Source organism: Lissotriton helveticus, chromosome 7 (assembly GCF_964261635.1).
Source record: "Lissotriton helveticus chromosome 7, aLisHel1.1, whole genome shotgun sequence".
In the NCBI taxonomy this organism is placed as follows: domain Eukaryota; kingdom Metazoa; phylum Chordata; class Amphibia; order Caudata; family Salamandridae; genus Lissotriton; species Lissotriton helveticus.
The window spans coordinates 1,391,280,695-1,391,298,688 of NC_136068.1; the positions used below are offsets into that span (position 1 = coordinate 1,391,280,695).

At 44.9% G+C, this 17,994-nt stretch overlaps 1 protein-coding gene and 2 pseudogenes across 6 annotated transcripts in view; 1 reads left to right on the forward strand and 2 right to left on the reverse strand.

Annotated features, from left to right (window-relative positions):
- The window catches only part of WDR45B (WD repeat domain 45B), an 830,957-nt gene that overhangs the window by 328,481 nt on the left and 484,482 nt on the right, over window positions 1-17,994 (forward strand). The gene's annotated exons all lie outside the window — the stretch shown is intronic.
- Window positions 15,373-17,025, reverse strand: LOC144771092 (28S ribosomal RNA; annotated as a pseudogene).
- Window positions 17,478-17,619, reverse strand: LOC144771183 (5.8S ribosomal RNA; annotated as a pseudogene).

Here is a 17,994-nt window from a genome sequence, read left to right on the forward strand (position 1 = left end):
CGTTGGTTTCGACAAATTGGGATAGTTGGATGTTAATATGCCTCTCCAGGACCTTAGTGAGAGCAGGAAGCATGGAAATAGGTCGATAGTTAGAGGGAAGTGCCGGATCAGTGTTAGCTTTTTTTAGTAGCGGAACAACCATTGAATGCTTCCAGTCTGAAGGGACGGAAGACTCCGTTAAGGATGCATTAAGAGGGGGAGGAGCCAAGCTCGCGATCGTAATGGTCGCTCTGTAGCTCGGCTCCGTCAGCCTTCCGGCCTGACTCGCAAATCCTGCCATTTATCCTGCCCCGGGACGATGCACTCGAGCAGAGATTGAAATGCAACGTGTTGCTCTTACTCACCGTCTGACCTGGAGGCTCCTACGTGCCGCGACTCCGAAGTTGTGCCCCCTGAGGAACCGGGGCCTCCGCGTTGATGAAGCCGGGGCCTCGCCTACTGGACCCCGCCTGGCATTGGTGTATGCGTCGGCCCCGGCCGAGAGCGTGAGCCGCTGGCGGAAGACCATTGTGCGAACATTCCGGTGGTCCTGATCCGGACTTGCCTTGGCGGCCGTGGAGCTGGTGTGGGGCACGGTGCACCGAGGGCTGCTCGTGTGAGAGGGGCCCCCCTGCCGCGGCTCCGTCCATCCATCCTGGAGCCTCGCGCCCGGGATCTGCTCTTCGACCACGCCAAAGGTATTGCAGGCTGAGCCCCGACTTTGGCGGCTCTCCTTTCTGCACCAAGGCTGCCTTAGCGGGACCCCCTTGGTTTTTGTGGGGGTCCGCACCTGAGACCCTAATCCGGGAGTCGTGGGAGGTGGTGACGAGCCTGAATCCACAAAATGGCGGCCATCGAGATAGGCCGTGGATATGCTCCGGACGGCGGACCTGGACTACCGGACTGCGCGGGGGCCTGGACATGTGTGTGCGAGCCTACAATTGGCGACGTTCTGGAAGCACTGCGGTCCTTGCATGCGGCCTTGACCCCCATTGCCCCTGGGGTATCGGTGCGGTCCGCCGCCATCTTAGAGGGCCGGTCTCTCAAGGTCCCCTCTCGTCTCGATGATGCTTCTGCCTCACCCCCCTCGGCCGCGCTGAAAGCTACTGCCACTGGCCGTCGACAGGTATTCGAAAGACTGGCTTCTGAACCTCCTGCGCTTCATTGTTTGGAGTTTGGGGGCCCGGATGTCGTTCTGGGGTCGGATCCTACTCGAGTGACCGAGAAACATGATGGCTTGCCACATCTCTTTGCCTTGAGGAGGTCGTGTTTCTGCTCCGCAGGGGAGCCCCCACTTTCCCGAGCGGCGAGACTGAACGCCTGTCTTTTTCTGCCCCTGTTAACATTGTTGGGACACTTGAATTGCATACCCGGACTTTTGAACTTTTGCTTATGGACTGCCCTCCCTGGCCTACGTCTTCATCGGACTATTTTTTGTTTGTGTGATTGTATTGCACCGAGTTGTTTGCTTCTCGCTGTCGTATGGTGGGAGTTGCTTGTAGCTAAGGAAGGCCTGGGGTGAGATACATTGCTTCCGGTGGATTGCTGGTATACATATCCGTGGCGAGCTTTCCCGTGTGCATAGTGCGGTGGGTGACCCTCTTGTACGTTTTATGATGCTCGAGCTGTATCGCTTTCGTCTATACGTATTATGATTGACTGGTTGGGCGGAGGGCTGAGGCCGACCATTTTGTTTTTGCTGCTTCACTCCTCCCTCATGTCTTTTATGTCTTTTTTGTCTTCCTATTCTTCTTTTTGTTTCCTTATTCTTTTTCTCCTTCGTGTTTCCTACATTTCGTGTTCGGGATTAGGGCGACAGGCACGCTGCTGGGGGGGTAGGCCGTAGCCTTCTGCAGGGGTGCTGGGTGGGATGGGTTTTCTTTCCCGGTTTATTTTCCTTTGTTCTATGGCCCTTTTGTATCCCTTTATGGGAGCGCCGCGGCTGTCCCTGCCTCCCGTGGTATTATAGGGATGGGGTCTGGATTGCTGCTTCTCTCCTTTTTGTGGCTATACTGCGTTTCAATGCCGACTCCCATCCCTTCCTTGTTGCTAATACTCCTGTTCTTTCTGTGTCCTTACTACGGGATGCTTGTCTCGACGTGGCGCTCTTTTCTTTCAGTCTGTCTTTTTCTTTTTCCCCCTTTTCTTTCCCCTCCCCTTCTCTTTCTTTCTCTCCCTAGGGTTAGTATGACGGGTTGGCTTTAGTGCTGTTAGTGTTCCGGTTCCATCGTCCTATCTCTGCTGTGCTATTGGGTGGTAGAGGTGCACACGATGAGTCTACTTGTATGTTGATTTGAATTAACCGCATCTGCTTTCGTACTGATGTAGACTGTAGTGATAATTCTCCGCATTGATGCCCCCTTTAGGTTTTTTATGGCCAATAGTTTGCTCTGGGAGCCTGGATTCATTTATGCTGTATCCGAGCCTGTTATACTCCTCATTGTAATATTATAAAACTTAACCTTCATTCTTCCTGTTTGTGGGCCGTCTAGATTCTCCCCTCCCCCCTTCCCTTCGAACTGTATTGATTGCATATTATCCTGATTGTATCTGTATATTTTTCTTCTGTATTTTTTGGATGGCTCTACTGTGTCGTGGCCAGCCGGTCTGGTTGTAGGCCCAGATTTGTATTTCCTTTTTGTACAAATAAAGGTTTACAAAAAAAAAAAAAAAAAAATGCATTAAGAAGTTCCAAGATGTATTGAAGTGCTGGTTGTTCAAACTGTTGTAATACAGTGATAGGTAGAATGTCACGCGGGGATCCTAATTTGGTCTTATTAAGGAGTAGTTTGAGCGTAGTCATACCTAAAAGTGACCAAGTGTCAAGTATGTTCCCGGGGTCAATAACGGGAACAGCTTGGCAATCGGGCGGGGGACCGGGTTGAACAAAGATCGGGGCGGACAGAGAATTAAAGGGAGGTGTGTTTCCTGCCAATGCAGAATATATTGTTTCCACTTTGTTAAGAAAAAACTGGGCAAGATCCTCGCATTGCATTGTATTTAAACTGGAGGGAACCTGAGCGGTTGCAGCACCAGAAAGTTCCTTGACCATTTTGAAAAGGGTTTTAGGGCAGTTGTTAGCCTTGGTAATGGTGGAGGAGACAAAGTTAGCATGTGCGGACCTGCAATGGGAGGGATACGCCCTTTTAACAAGAAGATACAAGGTTTTGGCTTCAGGCGCATAGGTCCTACGCCACCGTCTTTCCATATTTTTGCATTTAGTTTTTTCCCATTTTAACTCTTCGGAAAACCACCGGGCGGGAGGACGGTGGTCGTTTAATTTCCTGGACGAGACAGGAAGACAGATGTCCAATGCTGATTGAATCCAGCCTTGAAAGGCCACAAGATCTAGGGCAAATATGTATGTGAAGATGGGGGCATTGACAGAAAGAAAATGATAAAAATTGGCCAAGTCCAAATCTTTCCAATTTCTAATTGGTTTTTTAGCACTGTCGCTCAGCGCGTGTGAGAGAAAACCAGAAGCTCACTAAGAAGTGATCGGTCCAACACAGGGGGGTGGCTGCCGGGCAATGAAGGTAAGGTATATTGGAGAAGATGGGGACAAGCAAATGACCAGCTTTATGGGTAGGGCCCGAATTTTGGAATAAGCTATTCATTGCAGCCAAGTCAGAGACAAAGGTGCTGCTTATAGCGCAAACAGGATCTTCCAGATGGAGATTGAGATCTCCTAAAATTGTGAAATTGGCCGAACTGAAAAGAAAAGGGATGATGAGATCTGGCAAATTTGTGGCCCACAAGCCAGATGGCGGTACAACAGTATCCCAGAAAAGGAAAAGTGAGGGGTCAAAAGCAATTTGAACACTGCTGCTTCGCAGCCAGGAATAAGCAACTCATCAAACTTACAGCTAAAGGTCTTTTTAAAAATTATAGCGATCCCTCCACCAATTCTATCTTCTCTGTCTTTACGGACTATGGTATAATTAGGTGGCAATGCTCTAGCTACATCAGGACCAGAGCTAACATTCAGCCATGTCTCAGTCAGGAAGATGAATTATGATGAGTGTTAACACCCACCCGATCGCGCACTGTTCACGTGGTGCTCCGCACCTTATTTGTTTTAGTGTATTTATCACCTTTTCAAATGACTACGTTTGACGTTGTTAACACATATTTTTATTCATAGTGTATAACCATGTTTTATCATTGTGTTATTCGTGATCTGCATAACAACATTTCATTTGTACATTTTGTTTCACAAACAATTTTTTTGAATATGATACATTTCAACATGATACATTTTGGTCATTACTCTTCTGAAGCCCAATGCATTTCGGCAACCGTAGTTGCCTTCATCAGGGGCAATTCTTTGCGCATCAACTTTGTGACGATATACCTTTGCGGATATCAATGCGTCTGATGAATACTCTCGTTTTCTTGGCTTCACTTATGTTCTTACTCTTGGCTTCTCTTATATTCTTGCTCTGAAACTGATTAACGCTCTCCTTCGACCAATGCATTTCGGCAACCGTAGTTGCCTTCATCAGGGGCAATTCTGCGGGAAAATAAAAATAAAAACGTACTGTGAGTTTTTATTGTGTATTGTACATGGGGGTCTTTTAAATTGCTAAATTTCTTGAATGCCTACCTTTGCGCATCAACTTTGTGACGATATACCTTTGCGGATATCAATGCGTCTGATGAATACTCTGCATGAATAAAAACGAAAACGAAAGATCCACTAAGACTACTTATCGGGTTCTAGATGAAAGAAATTACAAAGTTCCGAACAGGTTACGTACCTCGCTATCTGTGTGAGTGTTTTCTGAAACAACAAACGAGCATGTGCTTTATTGTACACAGCATGGTGCCACAAAAATGTTAACTGTATTTAACGCATCTAATCAAAACGTACCTTGGCTTCACTTATGTTCTTACTCTACAAAACAATGTATGCCACTTGGTTAATGTACAGCATTTAAGATATGATGGTAACCAGTTCAAAAACGCTGTATCTTGTAATTCACGGCCTAGTGCCACAAGAATATGTTTAACACATGTAACCCGCTATGTCTTATTTTATACGGCGAAATGCCACTGAAATATTAAATCTAATTAACATATGTATCCACAACGTACCTTGGCTTCTCTTATATTCTTGCTCTACAAAACAATGTATGCCACATGGTTAATGTCGAAGTATTTAAGTTATGATGATAACCATTAGAGATTGAGGTCGCTAACATACCTGAAACTGATTAACGCTCTCCTTCGACCAAAACACCCGCTGCCCTGTGCTGAATGCCGTATTGCCTGCGTGGCCTCCGCGAATAATACATAAACTCCGCATCCTCGTGGTGATTGCGGAGTTATAGAAATGGAAGACGGACTCGTCGAAAACGTGAAACTTTCTGAGTGCAGTTTCATGGGGGCCATGTTAGTGTGGCAAAAAACGATATATCGCAGATGCTTCTAGTTATAACACCAACTAGAGAGTTATTTAACTGGGTTATCCCTCACGTAAACTCGAATCTGAATTGATGCGTATGCACCTGTGTGTTTCTCTCGCTGCTTTAACCGTAAATGCATAGTGTCGACCATGACCCCAGTGACATGACATGTGTCACGTGGGTTGTTTACTCAGATTACTATGTAAGCATTATACGCGCTGTGCGTAATGTCTGCAACGTTATTCTGAAATGAGATATCTAGTTGACATACTGTGTGGAAACATCACACGCTACACGTAATTTATGTGGCATGGTCTAAAGCTGATGTATTTAGTTGGCTTACTGTGTGGGAACGCGATTGCATGTGTATATGAGGATATATACATGTGATTATATGAACATGGTATTCATGACTTCCCAAAGTCTGATATCCTGTGTTATAAATCATATACTATACTTTTGTAGCATCATATCATTTACATTCACAGATGAGTTGAAAAACAATCATGAAACTTGTTTAGACATAATATCGTTGCCACATTCTTCAATTAGGTATACATTGTGTTTGACAGTTGTAACTGGTGTTTATCATATTATTAGTCTTGTGCCCATGTGGGATGTGAAAACATTTCTGTGCTCGTTATCATAATCTCATGGTACATTTTGTCATTTCAACGTGCTGAACATTTCTGTATGATGAACATCATGATATCAATTCTATTTCAAAACAGTTTGACAGTTGTAACAGATATACAATGCGGTGTTAATTTCGCACCTCTGTGAGATAAAAAACTATTATAGGTCTGTTGTCTTAATCTCATAACACATTATGTTGTTCGTTTATGTATGGCATTTCTAAATGATATGCATTTTGGTGTCAGTTGCATTCCAACCTGATCTGTAGCTGATGCCGTAATCATAATCAATGTTACTGATACCCTCAGTGTTTTACTTTCTACAGATAACATGTGTTCGAATAACAGAACACAAAAGCCGAATCCGCAATCAGAATCTCACATCACCATTGGTTCAGCATTGGCAACAAGAAAAACACAGTATCTCCCAACTTAGATTCTTAGTAATTGAGCAGGTACCAATAAAACTAGGAATTGATAATCGTCAAAAATTGTTGCAGAGAGAACTTTTTTGGATCAAATATTTAAACACTATGGTTCCCACAGGGCTTAATGATAAATATGACCTAGCTTGTTATCTGTAGAAAGTAAAACACTGAGGGTATCAGTAACATTGATTATGATTACGGTATCAGCTACAGATCAGGTTGGAATGCAACTGACACCAAAATGCATATCATTTAGAAATGCCATACATAAATGAACAACATAATGTGTTATGAGATTAAGACAACAGACCTATAATAGTTTTTTATCTCACAGAGGTGCGAAATTAACACCGCATTGTATATCTGTTACAACTGTCAAACTGTTTTGAAATAGAATTGATATCATGATGTTCATCATACAGAAATGTTCAGCACGTTGAAATGACAAAATGTACCATGAGATTATGATAACGAGCACAGAAATGTTTTCACATCCCACATGGGCACAAGACTAATAATATGATAAACACCAGTTACAACTGTCAAACACAATGTATACCTAATTGAAGAATGTGGCAACGATATTATGTCTAAACAAGTTTCATGATTGTTTTTCAACTCATCTGTGAATGTAAATGATATGATGCTACAAAAGTATAGTATATGATTTATAACACAGGATATCAGACTTTGGGAAGTCATGAATACCATGTTCATATAATCACATGTATATATCCTCATATACACATGCAATCGCGTTCCCACACAGTAAGCCAACTAAATACATCAGCTTTAGACCATGCCACATAAATTACGTGTAGCGTGTGATGTTTCCACACAGTATGTCAACTAGATATCTCATTTCAGAATAACGTTGCAGACATTACGCACAGCGCGTATAATGCTTACATAGTAATCTGAGTAAACAACCCACGTGACACATGTCATGTCACTGGGGTCATGGTCGACACTATGGATTTACGGTTAAAGCAGCGAGAGAAACACACAGGTGCATACGCATCAATTCAGATTCGAGTTTACGTGAGGGATAACCCAGTTAAATAACTCTCTAGTTGGTGTTATAACTAGAAGCATCTGCGATATATCGTTTTTTGCCACACTAACATGGCGCCCATGAAACTGCACTCAGAAAGTTTCACGTTTTCGACGAGTCCGTCTTCCATTTCTATAACTCCGCAATCACCACGAGGATGCGGAGTTTATGTATTATTCGCGGAGGCCACGCAGGCAATACGGCATTCAGCACAGGGCAGCGGGTGTTTTGGTCAAAGGAGAGCGTTAATCAGTTTCAGGTATGTTAGCGACCTCAATCTCTAATGGTTATCGTCATAACTTAAATACTTCGACATTAACCATGTGGCATACATTGTTTTGTAGAGCAAGAATATAAGAGAAGCCAAGGTACGTTGTGGATACATATGTTAATTAGATTTAATATTTCAGTGGCATTTCGCCGTATAAAATAAGACATAGCGGGTTACATGTGTTAAACATATTCTTGTGGCACTAGGCCGTGAATTACAAGATACAGCGTTTTTGAACTGGTTACCATCATATCTTAAATGCTGTACATTAACCAAGTGGCATACATTGTTTTGTAGAGTAAGAACATAAGTGAAGCCAAGGTACGTTTTGATTAGATGCGTTAAATACAGTTAACATTTTTGTGGCACCATGCTGTGTACAATAAAGCACATGCTCGTTTGTTGTTTCAGAAAACACTCACACAGATAGCGAGGTACGTAACCTGTTCGGAACTTTGTAATTTCTTTCATCTAGAACCCGATAAGTAGTCTTAGTGGATCTTTCGTTTTCGTTTTTATTCATGCAGAGTATTCATCAGACGCATTGATATCCGCAAAGGTATATCGTCACAAAGTTGATGCGCAAAGGTAGGCATTCAAGAAATTTAGCAATTTAAAAGACCCCCATGTACAATACACAATAAAAACTCACAGTACGTTTTTATTTTTATTTTCCCGCAGAATTGCCCCTGATGAAGGCAACTACGGTTGCCGAAATGCATTGGTCGAAGGAGAGCGTTAATCAGTTTCAGAGCAAGAATATAAGAGAAGCCAAGAGTAAGAACATAAGTGAAGCCAAGAAAACACTCACACAGATAGCGAGAGTATTCATCAGACGCATTGATATCCGCAAAGGTATATCGTCACAAAGTTGATGCGCAAAGAATTGCCCCTGATGAAGGCAACTATGGTTGCCGAAATGCATTGGGCTTCACAAGAGTAATGATCAAAATGTATCATGTTGAAATGTATCATATTCAAAAAAATTGTTTGTGAAACAAAATGTACAAATGAAATGTTGTTATGCAGATCACGAATAACACAATGATAAAATATGGTTATACACTATGAAAAAAAATATGTGTTAACAACGTCAAACGTAGTCATTTGAAAAGGTGATAAATACACTAAAACAAATAAGGTGCGGAGCACCACGTGAACAGTGCGCGATCGGGTGGGTGTTAACACTCATCATAATTCATCATTGACCCAAGGGCTGACGACCCTTTATGACCGCGGCACCAATTGATAATCAAATATAATTTTTCTAATTAACGGAGTGCTCTCTACGAACCCCATTTACCTCAGTCAGGAAGATAGCATCTGGTTGAAAATCCACTAGCAGATCAAATACGTCAGCCTGATGTTTAGGGAGGGAGCGACAGTTGATATTATAGAAGGAGAAGGTATTAATGGGGGGGTTTCTAAAGTTTCATATTATGTTCAGTTTGCTGACTAGGTATAATGCTAGCTATTATAGCACTATCTGATCCATGTATGTCAGTATTTACAAATAAATTACAGCCAGGGCAGGGAACCATGGTTCCACCTGTGTTTAAACAAATACAATTAGGCCGCGGAATCATACGGAGGTTTTGCAGCTGAATAGGGGAATACTTTAAAATGTCACTATTAAAAGGAGCTGGGTTTTGGGCCCCAGGTCCCGGCCCGGCGCGGACGGGCTTGCCTTTGGCGAGTAAGTGCCATGGGCTGCTTTTGTAGTGCCCGCCTTGGGAAGGAAGCGCAACAACTAGAGCGTCCCTTTCCCCAAGATGGCGGCGGCGATTAGCACAACCCGGAAGTGGATTAAAAATGAAAAATTTCCTTGTGACCTCCCTCTACACAAACAGTCCGATCTTGACTGCGGTAGACCGGATGGGGGGTAAGAAAATCGCACTTTTAACAGAAAATACAAACTATGTGCAAAGTACTAAATGGTTTTAAAAAGCAAGCGCATTGCGTTTCATAGAATTCAAAGTTCAGCCTCCCACAATATTACGATGTGCGTTCGTTCATTCACACGTTTATAATAAATTCAGACGTATTAAAATAGATTCAAAATTAGCAGCAATACAAGATTACTCGCTAGGCTCTCGCTGTAGGTGTTTATCTGCGAGCTTTTGCCCTTCTGCTCTGCAGGAGGTTTCTGTCCTCCCTGAACTCGCCTTAGGACACCTGCGTTATAGTTTGACAGGTGTACCTCCCCAGTCAAACTCCCCACCTGCCACTGTCCCCGGAGCGGGTTGCGCCTGGTGGGCGCTTGGAGCCAGAAGCGAGAGCCCCGCGGGGCTCGACCCCCGCCTCACCGAGTAAGTGAAAAAACAATAAGAGGAGTGGTATTTCACCAGCGGCCCGAGGGCCTCCCACTCATCCTACTCCTCTCATTTCTCTTCAAAGTGCCAGACATAGAGTCAAGCTCAACATGGACTTCTTTCCCCGCTGATTCTGCCAAGCCCGTTTCCCTTGGCAGTGGTTTCGCTAGATAGTAGGTAGGGACAGTGGGAATCTCGTTCATCCATTCATGCGCCTCATTAATTAGATGACAAGGCATTTGGCTAATCTGTACCACCTCGCGGTGGCTCATTCTGGGTTATTATGCTGCCCATCAGCATCAATTCGGTTTTGCTTCAAACAATACAACATTCTTTCGCTCCGAGTACAGCCACACTGAACGCTCTCCTCACTGGAACTGGGATCACATATAGGCCAGAGATAGTACACATTGCAGTACTATTCCAACAATTATAAGATTGTCTATGAACAGTTCTGAGAATTAAAATATAATTAGTAGGACATCAATAATCAATGTGTGATAATTATGTGAATGCGATTATTTGAGACCTATTCATCATTCAAGACATTTCAAAAAGTACGATGTACACACTATATCTATATTGTTATAAGCACACATATATAAAACCAAAATACACATCTACAAATTACACATCTAATTAGAAAAAGCACATCTAGAAATATTCACATCTATACTAACTCTTATATAAACCTATGTGTTAAAACATTGTTCTATAAGGGTGACATGTGTGCTGCAAGAAAGTGTACATCTCAGTATAAGTTTGATACTCAATTGTCCATGAATACTTGGTACATTTTAAATGTGTCCATTAAAGTAGTAAGGCAAACATTTTTCTTGAATTGAAATGCCATTTGTAGACCTAAATCAGCCAGAACAACATCTTTACATTGGGGCCAGATACCATGATATCCTACAATAAAGCCATGAAATTTAACAGTTTTGCATTTTGTGAGATCTTTGATTTGCTGTGACAGATCCTGATAGTATTTCACTTTACTCTCAAACGCTAATTCAAGGGAATTCTGAGAATTTTCATAACGAATTGAAACATCAATCACTACAGCTGTACCATTTTTGGTAAACACTACATATGGTTTTCGTAATTGTCCTTGATTGTTCTTAACATGAGGTTCCCTAAATGCCATCCACCTTTTTACTCTATCAATGAGCAATTGCAGAATTTTGTTATGTCTTTTTATTCTAATGTCCTTAGTTTTAGGACATGCACCTGAAATATGAGAAATTGTTTCACAAACATCATTACAATACCTACATATAGCAAATGCACGATTTCTTCCCCTGGTGATGGTTTCTCTGGTATATAAAACATTTGCTCTTAACATCAGCGCAGCTATGTACTGGTTTTCTTTCATTTTGTTATGCTTGCTGATCCAGATGTTTGAGGTTGGATTACTTTATACCATCACCTTGGACAGTGTGATTTGCCCATTTCTCAAACTCTTCTTTTCTCCAATCATATGTTGCTAACAAATTCAAATCATAGCTCAGAAAGCTACTGTCTAAAATGTTGAGTTTGTGCGTTTTGATGATGTTATCAATATTTTCATTTATATTTTCTCCTACATACATGAATGAATGCGCTATGTACAGGTCTGGAGCTGCCCTGAGATACAATAAACTATTGACTTTATTGAGACCAATTTGTGTACATAGTTTTGGTATATTGAGGCCCCCAAATGATCTTTTCGAATATAGGAGACCATCACATGTGTATGCAGGAAGGTGTAGAAAGTGTTTGACAAACTTTTTTATTGTTTGATCAAGAACATTCAACGTTTTTGCTTCTATTCCTGTCATTTCTAATTTGAATGATAGTTTAGGTACTAAGTACTGACACAACATTTAAATTTTCTGCGTGGGCTTAAGTGGTAGATTATCAAGTTTTTGAGCCCAATTGACAAGAACCTCATTAATTTTGTTGTTGCTTGTATCACCAGTGTGTGGATCAAAGTTCAATCTGAGGTATCTCTCACTTTCTCCTGGATGAATATTTTCAATATTTACTTTTTCAAATTGCCATGGTTTACAGTTGTTAATCAGTATTTTTATCTTTATGGTGACTGATATAAAATCCATGTGTCTTTTTCACATTCAGTTTTAATCCTGTAGCTTTACTGAACTTTTCATTGATCTTCAGATTTGTATTCATTCCTTCCCAGGTACTGCAATGTCATTGGCAAAGGCGAGAGCGGTGATTTTCTCAATAAGACCATCTGATCCAAATGTGAAGCCCTTGCCGTTTTTCTGAAGATCACAGATCAGAGGATCCATGGCAATGTTAAATAGTAGTGGGGATAAAGAGTCACCTTGTTTGACCCCAGGTTTCATTGTTATTTCAGGAGTTGCTTCGTTGTTCTTTTCCTCGAAAGATGTTGTTGATTCAGTGTATTTTATTATGTCTCTGATCTTTGATGGAACTCTTTGCCTTGCGAGACGCTGTATAATGTGACCATGGCTGACCGAGTCGAAGGCTTTTGATATAATAATGAACACAACTGCTAATGAGTGATTGGTTTTTTGTGCCCCTTTTATGATATTTTGAAGGAGAGTCAGACTCTCGAGACAACCTCTCACCTTCATGAAACCTTTTTGTCTCGTATTCAATTCAACAAAAGATGAGAGTCTTTAAGTTAATATTTTTGTGAATAACTTCATGAATGCAGTACCGATGGTAATTGGACGCCAGTTACTGATTTTTATTAGTTCACTAATCGGTACATTCTTGGGTATCAAAATTGATCGTTTTTTTTATAGTTTCTGGTACTCTTCTCATCAACAACCAAGATGATAAAACTCTGGGCAGCCGTCTTGGTTGCCTGCTGTGCACTTTATATAAGTCATTCAGACCTATCTTATCAGGCCCCACTGCTTTCTTTAGATTGGAGCTCTCAAAGGCATGAGTTATTTCGAGCAGTGTTATTTCTTTGTATAGATTTCTAATTTTATAGTCCTCTGGTATCCGATTAAACGGCATGAATTTAGGGTTCTTCTTGTTTTCTTTTTCAATTATGCTTTTGTAGTATTGAAAGATTTCATCAGCACTGATTTGGCAAGTGGCATCTTCTGCCCCATCAGTGATAATCCTGGCAATTTTCTTTTTGTCTTTTTTAAACATTGCCTGGTATTCTTTATAGCTGCCCTTTGCTTTTGCATATTTTTTCTTGTGCGTCCGATTAAGCCTTCCGTTTTTCTTGTCTATTTTTGTTATCTTGTTTCCTACTGAGGCATTCTGTTGCTCATCTTGAGCAGAGTTCATAGGCTCATTATTGATTTCACTTGTTGGTTCATTTGTTGGTACACCTGCTAGAGCAGGACTTATATCAGTGTTTTTTTCTGTGCTATAAGTCACTACCACATCCATCAGATCCATAGCAGCATCGTGCTGCTCTACATTTTGAGTGTACTTCTCGATTTCTGATATTCTGTCTTCCAGTTCATCAAAGTTCTAGATTTTTTGCGCGCGTTTTCGATTGATAAAGTCTCTGTGCTTTTCTGTTGTTACTTCCACTGTAACCTCTGGTTCATCGCAAGAGTCATATTCAGAAACATTTGATGCTTGCAGTACATCTTTTGCGGATTTTTTGCTTTTACTCTTCTTTTTTCTGCAATTTGTTTTCTGTTCCTGTTGTCAAAATGTGGAACCATCAGCGCATTAATATTCCTCTTATTTTCATATACTTTTTCCAATTCTGCTAGTAGCAGTATTTCGTCCTGTGACCATAATTTTGACGGTTTGCTGCTTGCTAGAGCTGCTAGTCTAGCCTCATTTTGCGCTCTTGGATGCGCATGCCGAGCATGTTGAGAATTACCAATTTTTGTTTCAAATCTGAGGTCACAGAAGCTGCACAGAAATGGCAGCTCTCCTTTTTGAGGTCTTCCTTTACATTTGGCATAATGGCATGCAATATTGTGGTATTCGGCTTCTTTGTCACATTTTGAACAGTACGTTTTGAGATAGAAGCCTTTGTGCTTGTTGGACACATGTTTTCTCAGTTCTTTAAAAGTTCCCAATACGTCTCCACATAAGTCACATTTATATTTTTCGTTTAGGTACTTCCAATAAGTGACTTTTTTTGTGTAATCACTTTTCTTTGTTATTACATCTTTGCTGACCTCATACACATCGGGAAGATTTTCAAATTTTGCTGTACCAATGTCATTCTTGGCTGAGGTGGCTACAAAAACTCGATGGATTTGCTGAGGTCTACTGTTGTGTCTTCTTCTACTATAAAGGGTGAACTAAGGCCTATATCGTGATCTGAATCGTTGTTATTTGTTGCATTGTTGGAAGCTAGTGCTGGTTTGTCAAATTCGGTGAGCAGGTTTATGATTTCTGGGAAAGACAGCACCTCCTTACGCCATCTTAACGGGGTTTTTATTCTCCAGGAACTACCCCATCTGGAATTGGGTTTGTTTGCTTCTCCATTTCTCACTATCACGCTTGCTGCCATGATAGAACCTTGTTTGGCCTGTCTCTATATGGTTCTCTACGCAGAGTCTAGCACTTCAGAGGCAGTTACGGGCGGGACCACTGGGAGGTAAAGGCCACTACAACCGAGAGTAGGTTAAGAGAGTCATAGGTACTCCCACCGTTTACCCGTGCTTCATTGAATTTCTTCACTTTGACATTTAGAGCACTGGGCAGAAATCACATTGCGTCAACACCCGCCTCGGGCTTTCGCGATGCTTTGTTTTAATTAAACAGTCGGATTCCTCTGGTCAGCACCAGTTCTAAGTCAGCTGTTAGACGCTGGCCGAGGCAGAACACTGGCCCGCGCCCCTGGGGAGGGGGCACAGGGTGAGGCGACCACCACAGCTGGGGCGATCCACAGGAAGGGCCTGGCTTGCGTCCAGAGTCGCTGCCACCCCAGAGGGAGGCGCCTCGTCCAGCCGCAGCACGCACCCAGCCCCACCTCGCGCCCCAGCCTGACGGACCCAGCCCTTAGAGCGAATCCTTATCACCAGTTACAGATCTTACTTGCCGACTTCCCTTACATACATTGTTCCAACATGCCAGAGGCTTGTCATCTTGGAGACCTGCTACGGATATGGGTACGGCCCTGCGCAAGATTTACACCATCTCCTCTGGATTTTGAAGGACCAGTTAGAGCTCATTGGACGCCGCCAGAACCGCAGCGCTTTCCAAGGCTCTGGCCCCTCTCTCGGGGCGAACCCATTCCATTAGAGCGAATCCTTATCACCAGTTACAGATCTGACTTGCCGACTTCCCGACTTCCCTTACCTACATTGTTCCTACATGCCAGAGGCTTGTCATCTTGGAGACCTGCTGCGGATATGGGTACGGCTTTGCGCAAGATTTACACCATCTCCTCTGGATTTTGAAGGACCAGCGAGAGCTCACTGGATGCCGCCAGAACCGCGGCGCTTTCCAAGGCTCTGGCCCCTCTCTCGGGGTGAACCCATTCCAGGGCGCCCTGCACTTCACTAAGAAAAGAGAACTCTCCCCCGGGCTCACGCCGGCTTCTCCGGGATCGTTTGCGTTACCACACTGGACGCCGCCTGTCTCTGCCTCTCTGGGTTCGGGGATCTGAACCCGACTCCCTTTTGATCGTCCGAGGGCAACAGAGGCCATCGCCCGTCCCTTCCGAACGGCGCTCGCCCATCTCTTAGCCCGGCGTTCGGTTCATCCCGCAGCGCCAGTTCTGCTTACCAAAAGTGGCCCACTAGGCACTCGCATTCCATGCCCGGCTCCACCCATTTAAAGTTTGAGAATAGGTTGAGATTGTTTTGGCCCCAAGACCTCTAATCATTCGCTTAACCAGTTAAAACTGGGGGCTCCAAGCGCCAGCTATCCTGTGGGAAACTTCGGAGGGAACCAGCTACTAGATGGTTTGATTAGTCTTTCGCCTCTATACCCAGGTCGGGACCGCTACGGATCTCCACCAGAGTTTCCTCAGGCTTCGCCCTGCCCAGGCATAGTTCACCATCTTTCGGGTCCTATCACGCACGCTCATGTTCCACCTCCTCGACAGAGCGGGCAGACGGGCCGATGGAGCGCCCGCCGCTGAGGAAATGTACCCTGTGGGGGCCGGGTAAGGCCCGGGCGCCGGTCCCGCAGAGGGAATCCGGAACTCCCGGGTCACCGACCTTCCCGCTATGTTGAATCCTCCGGGCGGACTGCACGGACCCCACCCGTTTACCTCTCGATGGTTTCACGCCCTCTTGAACTCTCTCTTCAAAGTTCTTTTCAACTTTCCTTATGGTACTTGTTAACTTTCGGTCTCGCGCCCATATTTAGCATTAGATTGTTTGTTTGTTTGGATTTATATAGCGCTTATAACCCAGGGGTCTCTAAGCGCTTTGCCTTGGGAACCCGTCCTGGCTTTTCCCTGTGAGATAGCCCCTACAGAGCATCCCCAAGGTGAAAGCCAGGCATCCCGCCGCGGGGGGCCGGTGTGGAGATTAAGCAAGCTTAATGCCCAGAGTTGCAGAGTGTGAACCCATGATTAGGTCAGGCACCGAAGCGAGAATTATCGAGTCCGTGGACATTTGAGCTCGAGACCCTGCCGCGTCGGGAATTGAACCCTGGTCCCGGGTCTGACCTCTGCTTCAGGGTCTGCCTGCTCTAACCAGTGAGCCACACTTCTCCACACAGATGAATTTTACCACCCGCTTTGGGCTGCATTCCTAAGCAAGCAGACTCCGAGAAGAACCAAATCCCGGCACGCCGGGGGCTGCTACAGGCCTAACTCCGTCCATGGGGTGAGCCTCGATCAGAGGGACTTGGGCCCCCTGAGTGATGCCAGGGAGTCGGTCTTCTGTACGCCACATTAACCGCGCCTGCCGCCGGGCAGGGTTTCGGCACTGGGCCCTTCCCTCTTCACTCAGCGTTACTGGGGGTTACCATGGTTAGTTTCTTTTCCTCCGCTTTTTAATATGCTTAAATTCAGTGGGTCGCCACGTCTGATCTGAGGTCGTAGCCGGAAGAATAACACAGGAGCATTACGGGGGTTGCCGGGGAGGCCAGCCCCCTACCGGAGCAGGGGCCTTGCGCCCCGGCAGCGTGCGCCCTCTATCCCCAGATCGCATCTGGAGGGGTTTCGCCCTCGCCAGGAAGCCGGCCGCGGAGGGTAGCGCCCGAGGCACGTGTGCGCGGACAGCCCGTGGGACACCACAGACAGCCACGGGCGGCACACAGCCAGACGCCCCATGACGGGCCCGGGGCAGACCGATCACCAGACCCCCTTCTCTGGGCCAGACGCGCCGTCAGTGTACCTCATCGGCAGGACCCGTCGAGGGACCCTGCCACCTGCGATCAGGGGGTCTGAACTTGTAGGAGAACGAAGGGGAAGCGGAGCTAACCCTGCGACTGCCCCAGCCGCATCCTGGGAATTCCCCGGGGCGATTGACGATTGAGCGATCCTCAGAACCCGGGGCCGCAAGGTGCTTTCGAAGTGTCGCTGATCAATGTGTACTGCATTTCACACTAATTCTCACAGCTAGCTGCGTTCTTCGTCGCGTGAGACGAGTGATCTACCGCCAAGAGTCACAGGCAACTTTTCTAAAACGTTCACCCACCTGCGGGCGCAAGAGAGGCTGGAGGAAGGTGACGCCATTCGTCCGCCGCCCGCGCCCCGTTCAAGGCTTCCCCTCTGGGAGTCAGACTGCACCGTTGGGAGAAAAAAAACATTGCCAGGCGCTCGGCCCGGGAGTCCACTATGGTGGCGAGGGAAGGGGCTCCCGTAGCGACAGGAGCAGGCAGCCCCGCAAACGCTGGGGGACCGCACGAGTCTTCAAACCCCTCGGCTCGGCCGCACGGGACCGGGTCAAACTGGGTACCTGCCCCCTAGCCGTGCCAGCGGGCTGGCAATCAGCCCACCACCACCCTTGCCCGGGTTGGAAGCGCCCGGAAGGGAAGAGCCA